The sequence below is a fragment of the Mustelus asterias genome, chromosome 1 (genome assembly GCF_964213995.1).
Source record: "Mustelus asterias chromosome 1, sMusAst1.hap1.1, whole genome shotgun sequence".
NCBI classification, from domain to species: domain Eukaryota; kingdom Metazoa; phylum Chordata; class Chondrichthyes; order Carcharhiniformes; family Triakidae; genus Mustelus; species Mustelus asterias.
Window position 1 is genome coordinate 129,246,037 of NC_135801.1, and position 14,399 is coordinate 129,260,435.

Consider the following 14,399-nt stretch of genomic DNA (forward strand, 5'->3'; position numbering starts at 1 on the left):
ATGTCATATCCCTTTACATCTATCTGTGCAACTAATTCAGCCTCTGACCTCTCTGGTAACCACAGTATTTATATGGCTAGTCCAGTTCAGTTTCTGGTCAATGGGAATCTTCAGATGTTAATAGTGGAGTTAATAATGTTGGGAGAAGCCAAAGCTGTAGACCACGCATTGCCTTCCACGGTAAAAGCAAAATATGGCGCATGCTGGAATTTGAAACAAGAACAGAAAATGCTGGAAAATCTCAGCAGGTCTGACAGCATCTGTGGCGAGAGAATAGAGCCAACGTTTCGCGTCTGGATGACTCTTCGTCAGAGCTAAAAGCAAAGAAAATCAGAAGAAATTTATACTATGAGGGTGACGGGCTGTAATTGGACAAAAGGAATGTAAATGAGGATGAAGAAGGCTGAAAAAGGTGCTAAAAGTGGCCATTAAGTGATCAGAATTAAGTAGCAGAAGAGAGGTACAGATGGAGAAGTGGAAATATGGAAGTGAGAAAGGAAAATGATAAAAATGGATGAATGGGATGAAAAGAAGAAACAAAATGAAATAAAATAAATGGAAATGGGGTGAAGGTGGAGGGGAGAGTTCATGCTCTGAAGTTGTTGAACTCAATGTTCAGTCCGGAAGACTGTAAAGTGCCCAATTGGAAAATGAGATGCTGTTCTTGCAGTTTGCATTGGGGTTCACTAGGACATTGCAAAAGGCCAGAGATGGACATGTGGTCAGGAGAGCAGGGTGGTGTATTGAAGTGGCAAGCGACAGGAAGGCCTGGGTTCTGCTTGTGGACCAATCAAAGGTGTTCAGCAAAGCAGTCACCCAGTCTGCGTTTGGTCTCTCTGATGTAGAGTAGACTGCATTGCGAATGCAATAGGCCAGATTGATGGATGTGCATGTGAAGTAATTTGCCTCCAATTTTCAATTCACTGCTTCCAATGCGGCCATTCCCTTTGTCCAGTTACAGTCGCCCCCTCCCCCACCCCCCCCCCACCCCTCCTCCCCACCCTCATAGTATAAATATCTTTTGATTTTCTTTGTTCTTAGCTCTGACAAAGGGTTATCCAGACTCGAAACATTGTCTCTGTTCTCTCTCCACAGATGCTACCAGACCTGCTGAGATTTTCCAGCATTTTCTGTTTTTATTGTCTTACATGAGTTTATTTTATTGTTTCTTTTTGTTTATAAGACATGGGCACTGCTGGCCAGGCCAGGTTGAGAACACAACCAGATCAGCCATGATCTTACTGAATAGCAAAGCAAGCTTGAAGGGCTGAATGGCCTCCTCTTGTTCATAAGTTCTATGTTCTTATATTGCTATTGGAATATTTAAGACCCAGAAAATGACTGAAGGCTGAGGCAATAGAAACATTCAGCATAGAAGGAGTGCATTTGTCCAGAACTGTGGGCTCTCTGCAAGAGCTTTCCAATTAGTCCCACTCTCCCACTCTTTTCTTATAGCCAAACATGATATCAAGAGTTAGCTGAAGGCACTGGATGCTGCAAAGCTTATAAACCCTAATACCATCCTCACAATAGAAATGAAGATTTGTGCTTTAGAATTAGCCACACACTTAGCCAAACTGTTCCAGTGCAACCACATCACTGACATCTACCTGACAATGTAGAAAATTGCCCAGCTATACCCTACCCACAAAAAAAAGACAAATTTAATCCAGCCAATTAAAGCCCCTTCGGCCTATTCTCAATCATCAGCAAAATGGTGGAAGATGTCATCAAATACCACTTGCTCCGCGATAATCTGCTCACTGATGCTCTCTTTGCATATCACTTGGGCTACTCAGTTCCTAAGCTCAAAGGAAGGTAATTGTTGTTGTTGGAGGCCAATCATGTCAGTGTCAGGACATCACGGCAGGAGTCCCACAGGGTAGTGTCCTAAACCCAACCAACTTCAGCAGTTTCACCAATAAATGTCTCTCCAACACAGGCCTGAAGTGGGGATGGTCACTGAGGATCACATAGTGTTCAGTTTCATTTGCAACTGTTCAGATACTGAAGAAGTCTGTGCCAATGTGCAGCAAGACCAGGACAACATTCAGGCACAGAGTACCAGACAATGATCAACTCCAACAGGAGAGAATATAAGCATCTCCGATCTTGGCATTACCATTGCTGAATCCTCCACTATTAACATCTGGAGATTCCCATTGACCAGAAACTGAACTGGACTAGCCATATAAATACTGTGGCTACCAGAGCAGGTCAGAGACTGGCAAAACCAACAACCAAACAAAATGGATGAATTAGTTGCACAGATAGATAAAAAGGGGTATGACATAGTTCGCATTACAGAGGTGGAGCTCCAAGGTGACCAAGGATGGGAACTAAACATTGAGGGCTATTCAGTGTTTAAGAAGGACAGACAGAAAGGAAAAGGTGGTGGAGTTGCTTTGCTGGTCAAAGATGATATTGATACGATATTGAGGAAGGATATTAGCATAGATGATGTGGAATCTGTATGCGTCGAGCTAAGAAACAACAAAAGGCAAAAAACATTGGTGGGGGTGATATACAGACCATCAAACTGTAGTGGTAATGTTGGGAAAAGCATTACACAGGAAATCAGAGATGTTTGTGTGAAAGGAACATCTGTGATTATGGACGACTTTAATCTGCATATAGATTGGGAGAGTCAAATTATGACACAGTACAATAGAGGAGGAATTTCTGGAGTCCATATATTTTGGTTTTCTGGAGCTATACGTTGAGGAACCAACAAGGAGGAGGCCATCTTGGGTGTTGTGCAATGAGAAAGGATTATTTGGCAATCTAGTTGTGAGAGAACACTTGGGGACGAGTGACTATAATATGATAGAATTCTTTGTCAAGGTGGATAGTTGATAATGAGATAAGGGTCCTGAATCTCAATAAAGGTAACTATGGTGGTATGAGATATGAATTGGCCATGATGGACTGGGAAACATTACTGAAAGAAAAAACAGTGGATAGGCAATGGCAGGCATTTAAAGAACGAACAGGTGAATTCCAGAAGTTGTTTATTCCTGTTTGGCATAAGAGTGGTAAAGGAATTGTGGCCAAACCATGGTTTACAAGGAAAATTAGAGATAGCATCAGATTCAAGAAAGAAGCATACAAATTGGCCAGAAAAAGCAAAAGGGAAATCATGCTTGACGAATCTATTGGAATTCTTTGAGGATGTAATCAATAGAGTTGACCGAGGAGAACAAATGGATGTGGTTTATTTGGACTTTCAGAAGGCTTTCGACAAGGTCTCACATAATACTATGTAAATTTAAAGCCGATGAGATTACAGATAATGTCTTCAAATGGACAGAAAGTTGGTTAGGAGATAGGAAGCAAAGAGTTGGCATAAAGGACTCTTTTTCTGATTGGCAGTCAATGACTAGTGGGGCCCCAGAGGGATCTGTGCTGGAGCCCCATATACATTAATGAACTGGAAGAGGGAACTGAATGTATTATCTCCAAATTTGCAGATGATACAAAGTTGGGTGGGAGAGTGAGCTGTGAGGAGGATGCAGAGATGTTTCAGCATGATTTGGACAGGCTGAGTGTGTAGGCATGGTAGATGTAGTATAATGTGGATAAATGTGAGGTTTTCACTTTAGTAGCAATAATAGGAAGACAGATTATTACTTGAATGGGTGTAAATTGAGAAAGGTGGATATTCAGCGAGATCTTAGTGACCTCTTTCATCCGTCGCTGAAAGTAAGCAGGCAGGTACAGCAGGCAGTAAAGAAGGCTCATGGTATGTTGGCCTTCATAGTGAGAAGATTTGAGTTTAGGGGTAGGGATATTTTGCTGCAGTTGTATAGGGCATTGGTGAGGCCACACCCGGAGTATTGTGTGCAGTTTTTGTGTCCTTACCTGAGGAAGGATGTCCTCGCTATAGAGAGAGTACAGTGAAGGTTTACCAGGGCTGATTCCTGGGATGACAGGTCAGTCATATGAGGAGAGACTAAGTCAGTTAGCATTATATTCACTGGAGTTTAGAAAAGCGAGAGGGAATCTCACAGAAACTTAAACAATCCTAACAGGGTTAGACAGGTAGATTCAGAAAGAATGTTCCCAATGGTCAGGGAGTCCAGAACTAGGGGTCATAGTTTGAGGATAAGGGGTAAACCTTTTAGAACTGAGGTGAGGAGAAATCTCTTCACCCAGAGGGTGGTGAATGTGTGGAATTCACTACCACAGAAAGTCGTTGAAGCCAAAAAGTCTGATTTCAAGAGGAAATTAGATTTAGCTCTAGGGGCTAAAGGGATCAAGGGCTATGGGGGGAAGGGGAGATCAGGATATTGAATTTGATGATCAGTAATGATCACAATGAATGGCAGAGCAGGCTCGAAGGGCCAAATGGCCTACTCCTGCTTCTAGTTTCTATGCTTCTATATAACCAAGGACCGGCGCTCTGCACAGCATCTTCTGGCAGCATAACTGCCACTCAAATGCCAATGCAGAGCAGGAACACTGTCCTGAGCCTATTCCTGCCAAACATGAATCCATCACAATGGCAGATTTCCCGTATTTTGTTTGTTAGTCATATTAATTTACCCTGATTGCTTAACTCAATAAATAATTGGATTTCTATCATCTTTATGGTACGTTTGTGTACAAACCAAAGCCAATTGAGGAAGGTATTTTCTCATGTCTCCATTCCTGACTTGGTTCAGTGGTATATTGATGCCTATAAGCCAGAAAGCAATGGGTTCAAGTCACAGTTAGTGAATTCAGTACATAATCCATGCTGATATTTCAGTGCAGCACTGCGGAGTACTGCACTGTTGGAGGAGCTGTATTTTGGATGTGAAAGGACCCGTAGTCCTAACTGAGGAAGAACTGGGAAACTGTCTTATCCAATGTTCATCCTTCAACCAATGCCACCAAAAGTTCAGCTGGTCACTTATCTGACTATTTATCTCATAGAATCACAGAATGAGTCCATTCAGCCCTCTATATCAGTGTTGGGTCTCTAGAAGAGCAGCTCAGCAAGTCCCGTTCAGCTAGGTTTATGCGACTTTTCCGCTGTGTTAATTGGTCTGTGTATATGATTGCATAACAACCCAGGTTACCCTTCAAAACGTACATCATGGATGCTTTGCAACTGGAAGTGCTCTCTTTATATTCAGCAGAATAGTTATTTTGTGGGATGTGGGCATTGCTGGCTAGACAAGCATTTATTGCCCATCCCTAGTTGCCCTTTAGAAGGTGGTGGTGAGTTGCCTTCTTGAACCACTGCAGTGTCTGAAGTGTAGGTATATCCACAGTGCTGTTAGGGAAGCAGTTCCAGTATTTTGACCCAGTGAACAGTGATATATTTCCAAGTCAGCATGGTGAGTGACTTGGAGTGGAACCTCCAGGTGGTGGTGTTCCCAGGCATCTGTTGTTTTGTCCTTATGACATTCTAGATTGTAACGGTCATGGGTTTGGAAGATGCTGCCTGAAGAACCTAGGAATTCTTGCAGTGCACTTGTAGATGGTACACATGGTTGTCACTGTTTGTAGGTGGTGGAGGGTTTGAAGACTTATGGAAGGGGCAGCAATCAAGCGGGTTCCTTTATTCTGGATGGTGTCGAGCTTCTTGAATGTTGCTGGAGCTGCACTCATCTTGGGAAGTGAAGTGTATTCCATTACACTCTTGACTTGCGCCTTGTAGATGGCAGACAGGCTTTGGGGGGCCAGGAGGTGAATTACTCACTAGCTTTAGATCTGCTCTTGTAGCCACATTATTTATATGACTAGTCCAGTACAGTTTCTGGTCAATGGTAACCCCTAGGATGTTGATATTGGGCGATTCAACAATGGTAATACCATTGAATGTCAAGGGGCAATGATTAGATCCCAGCTTGTTGGAGATGGTCATTACCTGGCACTTGTGTGAACATAGAACACAGAACATTACAGCGCAGTACAGGCCCTTCGGCCCTCAATGTTGCGCCAACCAGTGAAACCAATCTAAAACCCCTCTAACCTTCACTATTCCAATATCATCCATATGTTTATCCAATAACCATTTAAATGCCCTTAATGTTGGCGAGTCCACTACTGCTGCAGGCAGGACATTCCACGCCCTTACTACTCTCTGGGTGAAGAACCTATCTCTGACATCTGTCCTATATCTATCACCCCTCAATTTAAAGCTATGTCCCCTCGTGCTAGCTATCACCATCCGAGGAAAAAGGCTCTCACTATCCACCCTGTCTAATCCTCTGATCATCTTGTATGTCTCTATTAAGTCACCTCTTAACCTTCTTCTCTCTAACGAAAGCAACCTCAAGTCCCTCAGCCTTTCCTCATAAGACCTTCCCACCATACCAGGCAACAGCCTGGTAAATCTCCTCTGCACCCTTTCCTGCACCCTTTCCAATGCTTCCACATCCTTCCTATAATGCGGCGACCAGAACTGTACGCAATACTCCAAGTGCGGCCGCACCAGAGTTTTGTACAGCTGCAACACATTGCGTGTGGCGCAAATGTTACTTGCCACTTGTCAGTTCAAACCTGGATATTGTCCAAGTCTTCCTGTATTTGGATATGGATTGCTTTAATACCTGAGGCATCTTGATTGGTGCTGAACATTGTACAGTCATCAGCGAACATCCCCACTTTTGACCTTATGATGGAAGAAAGGTCATTGAGGAAGCAACTGAAGATGGTTGGGCTAGGACACTCCCTGACCAACTCCTGCAGTGATACCCTGGAGCTGAAATGATTGATCTCCAACCTTCACAACCAGCTATGACTCCAATCAGTGGAGGGTTTTCCCTCCAATTCCCATTAACTGCAGTTTTGCTAGGGCTCCTTAATGCCATAATCAGTCAAGTGCTGCCTTGAAGTTAAGGTCAGTCCATTGTGGATACTTCAGCATAACCAAAGCCATGACCGTGGTTCTGACTGTTTCAGCAGATACTCCCTCAAGCTGCAGTAGGAGTATACTGGAATCACCATGGATTTCTGGACTATTGACAATTTTTTAAAAAATCAATAAAACAGAAAGTACTCCCCATTGACACCTTCCCCAATTTAATTGGACGCAGCTTATAATAACCTGCTAAATTGATTTCATTTCTCTAACAGTGACTATAAATCTATAATGGAATGTGCAGGGTATTAACAAGCCCCTCATTGTACCCTGAAATACTTTATAAACCTGTAATTGAAAGAAAACATTGCTAACAATTGGAAAGCTTGTCCTCAGTGCACCTCGAGTGAACTGACAAAGTCACAGCAGTTAAATGTGAAAAATAGTCCAAATAGTGCATTATGCAACTGCTTGGCAGGCTTTCATGGGTATTACAGATCTAATTCTGCTGATCTTACCTTTTGTTCCCAAGTCTCTACCTTTGTTGCTCTATACTAAGAGGCTCCTGTTCCTCCTGTTCTATCTTCAGATAAGTAAAGTTTTAGAAGTTGTCTTGCTTGTTGCAGGCTATAATAGGTCCTCTTAAATAGGTTACTACAGCTGGGAATCATTTGTACTTTTATTTCTGGTTCACTTTTGATCTTTAGTAAACTTTAAAAAAAATCATACTATGTAAACATTGATCTGAGCCTAGCTGTGATTGTGCTTTGAGCAAGGCCTCAAAAGGCTAGAAGCGAGCTATAAATTTGGCTAAAAGGACACTGTTTCCAGTACTTCGGGCTGCAGCAGGAGTGGAATAGTTAACCACTGAAGATCACAGTGGAAGGGACGGTGGAGTGACTGGCTGAGGAGTCCACCCCGATGTGTGAGGTTACCTGGAGACTTGATAATGTATTTGGCAAGGGGAAATTTTGCCAATTTAGGGTGCTGTCATGGAACAGGCCAATTATAATTGTCATATCATTATGATTATTCGAATTATTACTAAATATTCAACAAAACTGTTATTTGAACACCTTACTCGGCATTATCACTCATTCCCATTACGTCCAGAGAACTTAGGTGAGTCTCCACAAGTGACTGTCATCGCACCCCTGCACACGAGAAACAAAATTTGGAAATCTGCTGGAGGCCGGAAAGCAGATGAAGGACCAGGAATTTCCTACCACCAGCCTCCTAGGGCCTCTCTCCTGAACTGTTTCAATATTTAAGGATCCTTCATCTGCAGCTGATGTACAAATAGCCACAGGATTACTCCTGCAGCATGCAATCTTGTAGCTGTAATTGTTTATTTTCTCAATGATTTTGTCAGTGCAGCATCTCCATCTTGACTCTTCCCTATTTGCAGGCTGTGCAGCTCTCTCACCGCTGGAGGGTTTTCCATTGGCTCGCCAGCATTGGATCATTGATTGATAGAACCCCTACAGGGCAGAAGGAGGCCATTTAGCCCATCGCGTCTGTGCCGACCACAATCCCACCCAGGCCCTATTCCCGTAACCCCACACATTTACCCTGACACTTAGGGGCAATTTAGCATGGTCAATCAACCTAACCCGCACATCTTTGGACTGTGGGAGGAAAATGGAGCAATCGGAGGAAACCCACGCAGACACGGGGAGAATGTGCAAACTCCACACAGATAGTGACCAGAGGCCGGAATTGAATCCATATCCCTGGTGCTGTGAGGCAGCAGTGCTGACCACTGTGCCACCGTGCCACCTGCAAATCCTGCCCTCTGGCCATAAATTTGTCAACTCAACAAAAATCATGGTGGGCATATCATGATATGTAAGGGCAAGGCCCGGAAATGATTCCGATTGAGGGGATCCCGACCCCAGAGCAAGAATCCTGCCTCTGGACTTGGCTCCCGCTGGTTGTGGATAGCGATGGCACTGGCTGTCTCAGGGTGAACCAATCTTGCATATATGAAGTGCTTGAGTGTCTACTTCAAATGTGCTCACTAAACATCAATGTTTTGGCTTTGACCAATGTAGTTGGCAGTCTACCTGGAGTTGTAATGAATATTTGTTTCCCATTTGTGTACCCTTCACAGCCTGCTGTTGTGACACTAGTCACACTATCATAATTTCTGTTGTGGTGAATTTATAGGGCATAGGGTTTGAAATGATAAAGGGAATTCATTGGACAGGTTTAAAAAGACCTAATTTTTCTTGTGAGAAATCCTGAAAAAAGACATGGGCCTGAATTTTAGGCTTGGCGGGGGAGCGATGCGCACATACCTGTGATTGGCCCCTGACACCAATTTCACGCTGGTTGGCCAATGAACTGGCAGCCACGGGGGGATGCTCGCGAGGCAGACTCAGCGCTGTCAGCGGCGGAGGGAAGACGGCGGAGTCTTATGTTTTGACATTTCTTTCACAATCTTGATCTGCCACTTGTGAAGTAAAGATCAGGTGATCAGATGAGTGATCATTCACCTGCTACTTCATCACTCACCTGATGAAGGAGCAGTGCTCTGAAAGCTCGTGACTCCAAATAAACCTGTTGGGCTTTAACCTGGTGTTGTGAGACTTCTTACTGTGCCACTTGTGAAGAAAATGTTCTTGGTACTTAGGTCGTGTGATAAAGTTCCTTCTCTTTCTAGTATTTCTATTAGTGTGACCATTTCAGCAATCTTGTTCTGGCATGTAATCTCAGTTTCCAATTTAGCTTTATTTCCGAACTGCTGCTTTTCCAATCTCTCTGTATCACTGATGATTAAGCTGTGCTTCTTGGTTTCTGATTCTCATTCTCAGCATGTGCAAGTTTTACTCTCAGCCCATTTGTCTCATGTAAACATTGCTCCATCAGCATTCCAACCTTGACTTCCAGTTCTTTGCAGGAAATTCTTAATCTACTGATATTTTTCACCAGTTTAACACTCCGTTACTGAAGTTCTTCCTCAATCACTGTAGATTTTTCCTGCCATAATAACTTTCTCTTGCTGAAAAGAATCACAATCATTCTTTAGTCATCACTCTGCTTTTCAACCCTTCAGTTTGTCCATTTCTTCCAAGGTGAATCCAACATTCTCTTCTAACAACATTTGATAATAATCTCTCCCTTCTCATGCCTTGCATGTTTTCAGAGAACTGACACGTTCCTTTTGTTGTAGCTGCATTAAACTCTACTTCTACATTCAACATTTCTTCCTTTTCCTTGTTATATTTATTAAACAATTCTCCTGAATTGCTAAGTTGTTCCAACAGTTGTGTCCTCTCTTTGGGTTTTTCCATTGCTAAGGAGCGGCACGGTGGCACAGTGGTTAGCACTGCTGCCTCACAGCGTCAGGGACCCGGGTTCGATTCCGGCCCCGGGTCACTGTCTGTGTGGAGTTTGCGCGTTCTTTCTGTTTCTGTGTGGGTTTCCTCCGGGTGCTCCGGTTTCCTCCCACAATCCAAAGATGTGCGGGTTAGGTTGATTGGCCATGGTAAATTGACCCTTAGCATCAGGGGGATTAGTAGGGTAAATATCTGGGGTTATGTGAATAGGGCCCTGGGTGGCCTCCTGCACTGCAGGGATTCTATGATTCTATGAAGTCCTCCTCAGTACCCTCAATACTGGACAGTTTCTGCCTCTCTGCAGAATGTCAATTTCTCAAGCTCATTTGTATATTCCACACAACGGGTAGTTTGATCATTCAATTGGATCTCTAGAGAATTCCCAATAATGGCTCTAGCAAATAATAGCTCTGCTCCAATTTCTGCTTCAGCAGTATGGTGACTCTTTCAGTGGATGATACAGGATACATGAATACATGAGTGCCATGAATCAAATCTTTGATGTGTTCCACTCTGAGACTAGCAGTTCTCTCACCCAATACAAAACTGATAGGATCTATTACATTGGATTTCCTGGGTTCTACTTGAGTTCCACGCTATGACCTCTGTTGCTGAGGAAAAGTTCCGCTTGTGCTTTTCCCCTCAACCTTGTTTACTTTTCAGTCACATCTTCATGCTCGAACTCCAGTTCTTTCCCCGCTTGCTGGTAAATGTTGCACTGTTTCTTACTGGCCTTAATAGATCTCTGAGTTACTTCTACCTTTTTCATAGTGCTTGTTTTTTTTTTCTTAGCTTCGATATAGCTGGACTGCTTCTCCTTTAGAGTAAGGCCACAAATGTTAACCTCATTTCCTATTTGCTGCAGTTCTCGGTTAAGTTTAGCAAACCCTTTTCTCTTCACTCATGTCTCAATGGTGTCATTGGCCACCTTTTCTGTGGGTAGCCTTTGTCCCCCAGGAGACAGCTATCCAACCATGCTGGAGCAATGAAGCCTCAGCACCTTGGAGTGACTCAGGATGTAGACATCATGGTAGCTTCCAGGATACCTGGCACAAACCAGCAGGATCTCACTCTTGTGGTCATCTTGTGGGCCTTTTATCCCATCCTGGATGTAGAATAAATGAGAAACATGAAGGCTGCCTGGCTGCTTGACCCATGTATGTGGACCTTTCAAAATTGCTGTGAATTCATAGAATTCCTACAGTGCAGAATGAGGCCATTCGGCCCATTAAGTCTGCACCAAAAACAGTCCCATCCAACCCCTAACCCCACAACTCCATGTATTGACCCTTCTAACCCTCCTGACACCAAGGGGCAATTTAGCATGGCCACTCAACCTAACCCGCTCATCTTTGGATTGTGGAAGGAAACCGGAGCACATGGAAGAAACTCATGCAGACACGGGGAGAACGTGCAGACTCTGCACAGACAGCCACCCAAGGCCAGAATTGAACCCGGGTACCTGGAGATGTGAGGCAGCCGTGCTAACCACTGGGTCACTGTGCCTCCTTTCAAGTGTTGACGGGCATGCTTCCGACCTCTGTGCGCATCAGACGACCAAAATGAGGTGGATCAATGACATTGCGATGTCTTCCTAATGTCATCATGTTCCTTTTTGTTCATGGTCATATCTGTATAGTGATTGGAAAATTCTGGCCATGACATTAAAATTAGATGTAAGCCATTTAAGAAAGTTTTCACATAAAGCATGGTTGGAATTTGAGACTATCTCCTCTTAGGAGGCTGCGGTTGCACTGTGTCGATTAAGTGCTATATTCTATCTGTTAAAACCAGCTTCCAAAGTGTTTAGATGACTTTATCAATTCTAGACCACTGGGGCCAATTTTCTTCCAATGTTGAGAGCATTAATCCTTTTTGAGTGTCAATTTGCAAGTAGCTCACACATTTATTAATTTATTGGTTACAAGTAGGCTTACATTAACACTGCAATGAAGTTACTTTGAAAATCCCCTAGTCGCTACACTCTGGTGCTTGTTCGGATACACTGATGGAGAATTTAGTATGGCCAATACACCTAACCAGCACGTCTTTTGGACTGTGGGAGGAAACCGGAACACCTGGAGGAAACACACGCAGACACGGGGAGAACATGCAGACTCCACACAGATAGTGACCCAAGCCGGGAATTGAACCCAGGGCACTGGTACTGTGAGGCAGCAGTGTTACTGTTAACCATTTGCCTGGTCAGTTTAGTTTTACCATTAGTCACAGATACATATGCATTGGTAAGGAGTAGAGAAAATTGAAACATAAAGGGATGAAGGTAATTAATGTTAAAATAGGAGTGCTAACAAAAGGTGGGATTTTGAGCCCGTGGCAAATGGTGACGTGGACGCAAAATCCCACAAGAGTCAAAAAATAAGAATCTCGCTGGTGAAATCTCATTTTCTGATTTTCCCTGTCCCTCACCAATGACATGATGAGCTTTCCGCCCAGGAAGGTTGAGAATCCCATTTCCATTTTAAAAATATAATTATCAGGCTTCTTCGCTGTACCGTTCCCTCACATTAGAAATCATAGAAATCATAGAAACCCTACAGTGCAGAAGGAGGCCATTCGGCCCATCGAGTCTGCACCGACCACAATCCCACCCAGGCCCCACCCCCACATATTTACCCGCTAATCCCACTAACCCACGCATCACAGTACTCTAAGTGGCAATTTTAACCTGGCCAATCAACCTAACCCGCACATCTTTGGAATTTCCCTTTTGCCGATGTGACGTCACATCAGTGAGGTTCACAACAGATTCTGTGAAACATGAACCAGCCAGGGGCATACAGGAAGTATAGTCCCTGAAAGGACACAAACAAGTCCCAGGAGTACCCTAGCATTGCCCCCTGGCACTGTCTCCTGGCACCCTGGCACTGGGACAATACCACGGAGCGGTGCCAGGGATCCATCTGTGGAGCTCCATTGGATGGACTTCCCCTTATCTTTGGGGAAGGTTCCCCCTTATCCGTGGGGGGTTCCCCTTATCCTTGTGAGATTGGGGGGGGGTTCCCCTTATCTGCGGGAAGGGGACCTCCCCATAGACAAGGGGAACAAAAGGTACAGCACAGAAGGAGGTCGTTCGGCTTATCTTGTCCGCGCCAGCCCAAGGAGACCCAGGAGCCCTTTCTAATCCCACTTTCCTGCATCCAGCCCATAACCCTGCAGCTTGCAGCACTTAAGGTGCAGATCCAGGTACTTTTTAAAACAGTGTCGGATCTTTACATCCACCACCACTCAGCAGCAAATTTCAGACACCCACCACCCTCTGCGTAAACTTCCTCACATCCTCTCCACACCTTCTACCACTTACCTTGAATCTATGTCTCCTGGTTCTAGAATTCTCCACCAAGGGAAACAATTTTATTCTGTCCATTCTATCTCTTCCCCTCATAATTTTGTACATCTCTATCAAGTCACCCTCAGCATTCTTTGTTCCAAGGAAAATAACCCCAACCTCTCCAATCTTTCCTCATAGCTACACTTTTCTAGCCCTGGCAACAGTCATGGAGCCTGATGCGTCTCCTGTGTCCACCCCCTTCCCCCCTCCCCCCCCACCGCCTTAACTCTCCTCTCACATCCTTCGTGTGCCCAGGATTAGAAAGCAAAGCCACAATGGGGCTGAGGTGCTTCATATTGGCTCAGCAAAACTTCTTGGCTTTTGTACTCTATGCCTCTATTTATCAAGCCCATTGAAAGCTCAGGTTTGCTTTGCCGGACAATTATACAAACCTATGCCATTCATGTTGTGTATCCAGCTCTGCTTCTCTGAGCCTGGTCCAATGCAGTATCTGGTCAGCAACATCCAAAAGCGTTAAACCTCACAAACATTGCAAACACCAATCCCATGCACAAGTGAAAATATCTTGAATTAACAGTGACACATTCTATTGATGCATGATTCCTGGTTTTCTTTGCAATTTAAAAATGGCAAAATTTTACAGTAAGTTAGCACCAACCTGCAGTAATGTATGATCCCTGTTCACTCAAGCTTTGTTATCAGAAAAAATACACCTTGCATTGGGTGATAAATATTTTCTCATGTTAAACTGTAACTAACCACACTTGCAAGTGCTCAGACTGGAGCGTGTAATAGGAGAGCAAAATACTATAGATACTGGAAATCTGAACTCTAAACAGATAATGGTGGAAATACTCAGCAGGCCTGGCAGCAACTGCAAAGAGAGAAACATAATCAAGTTTTCCATCCTACGATCCTCACCTGTTCTGATGAAGGGTCACTGACTTCTGTT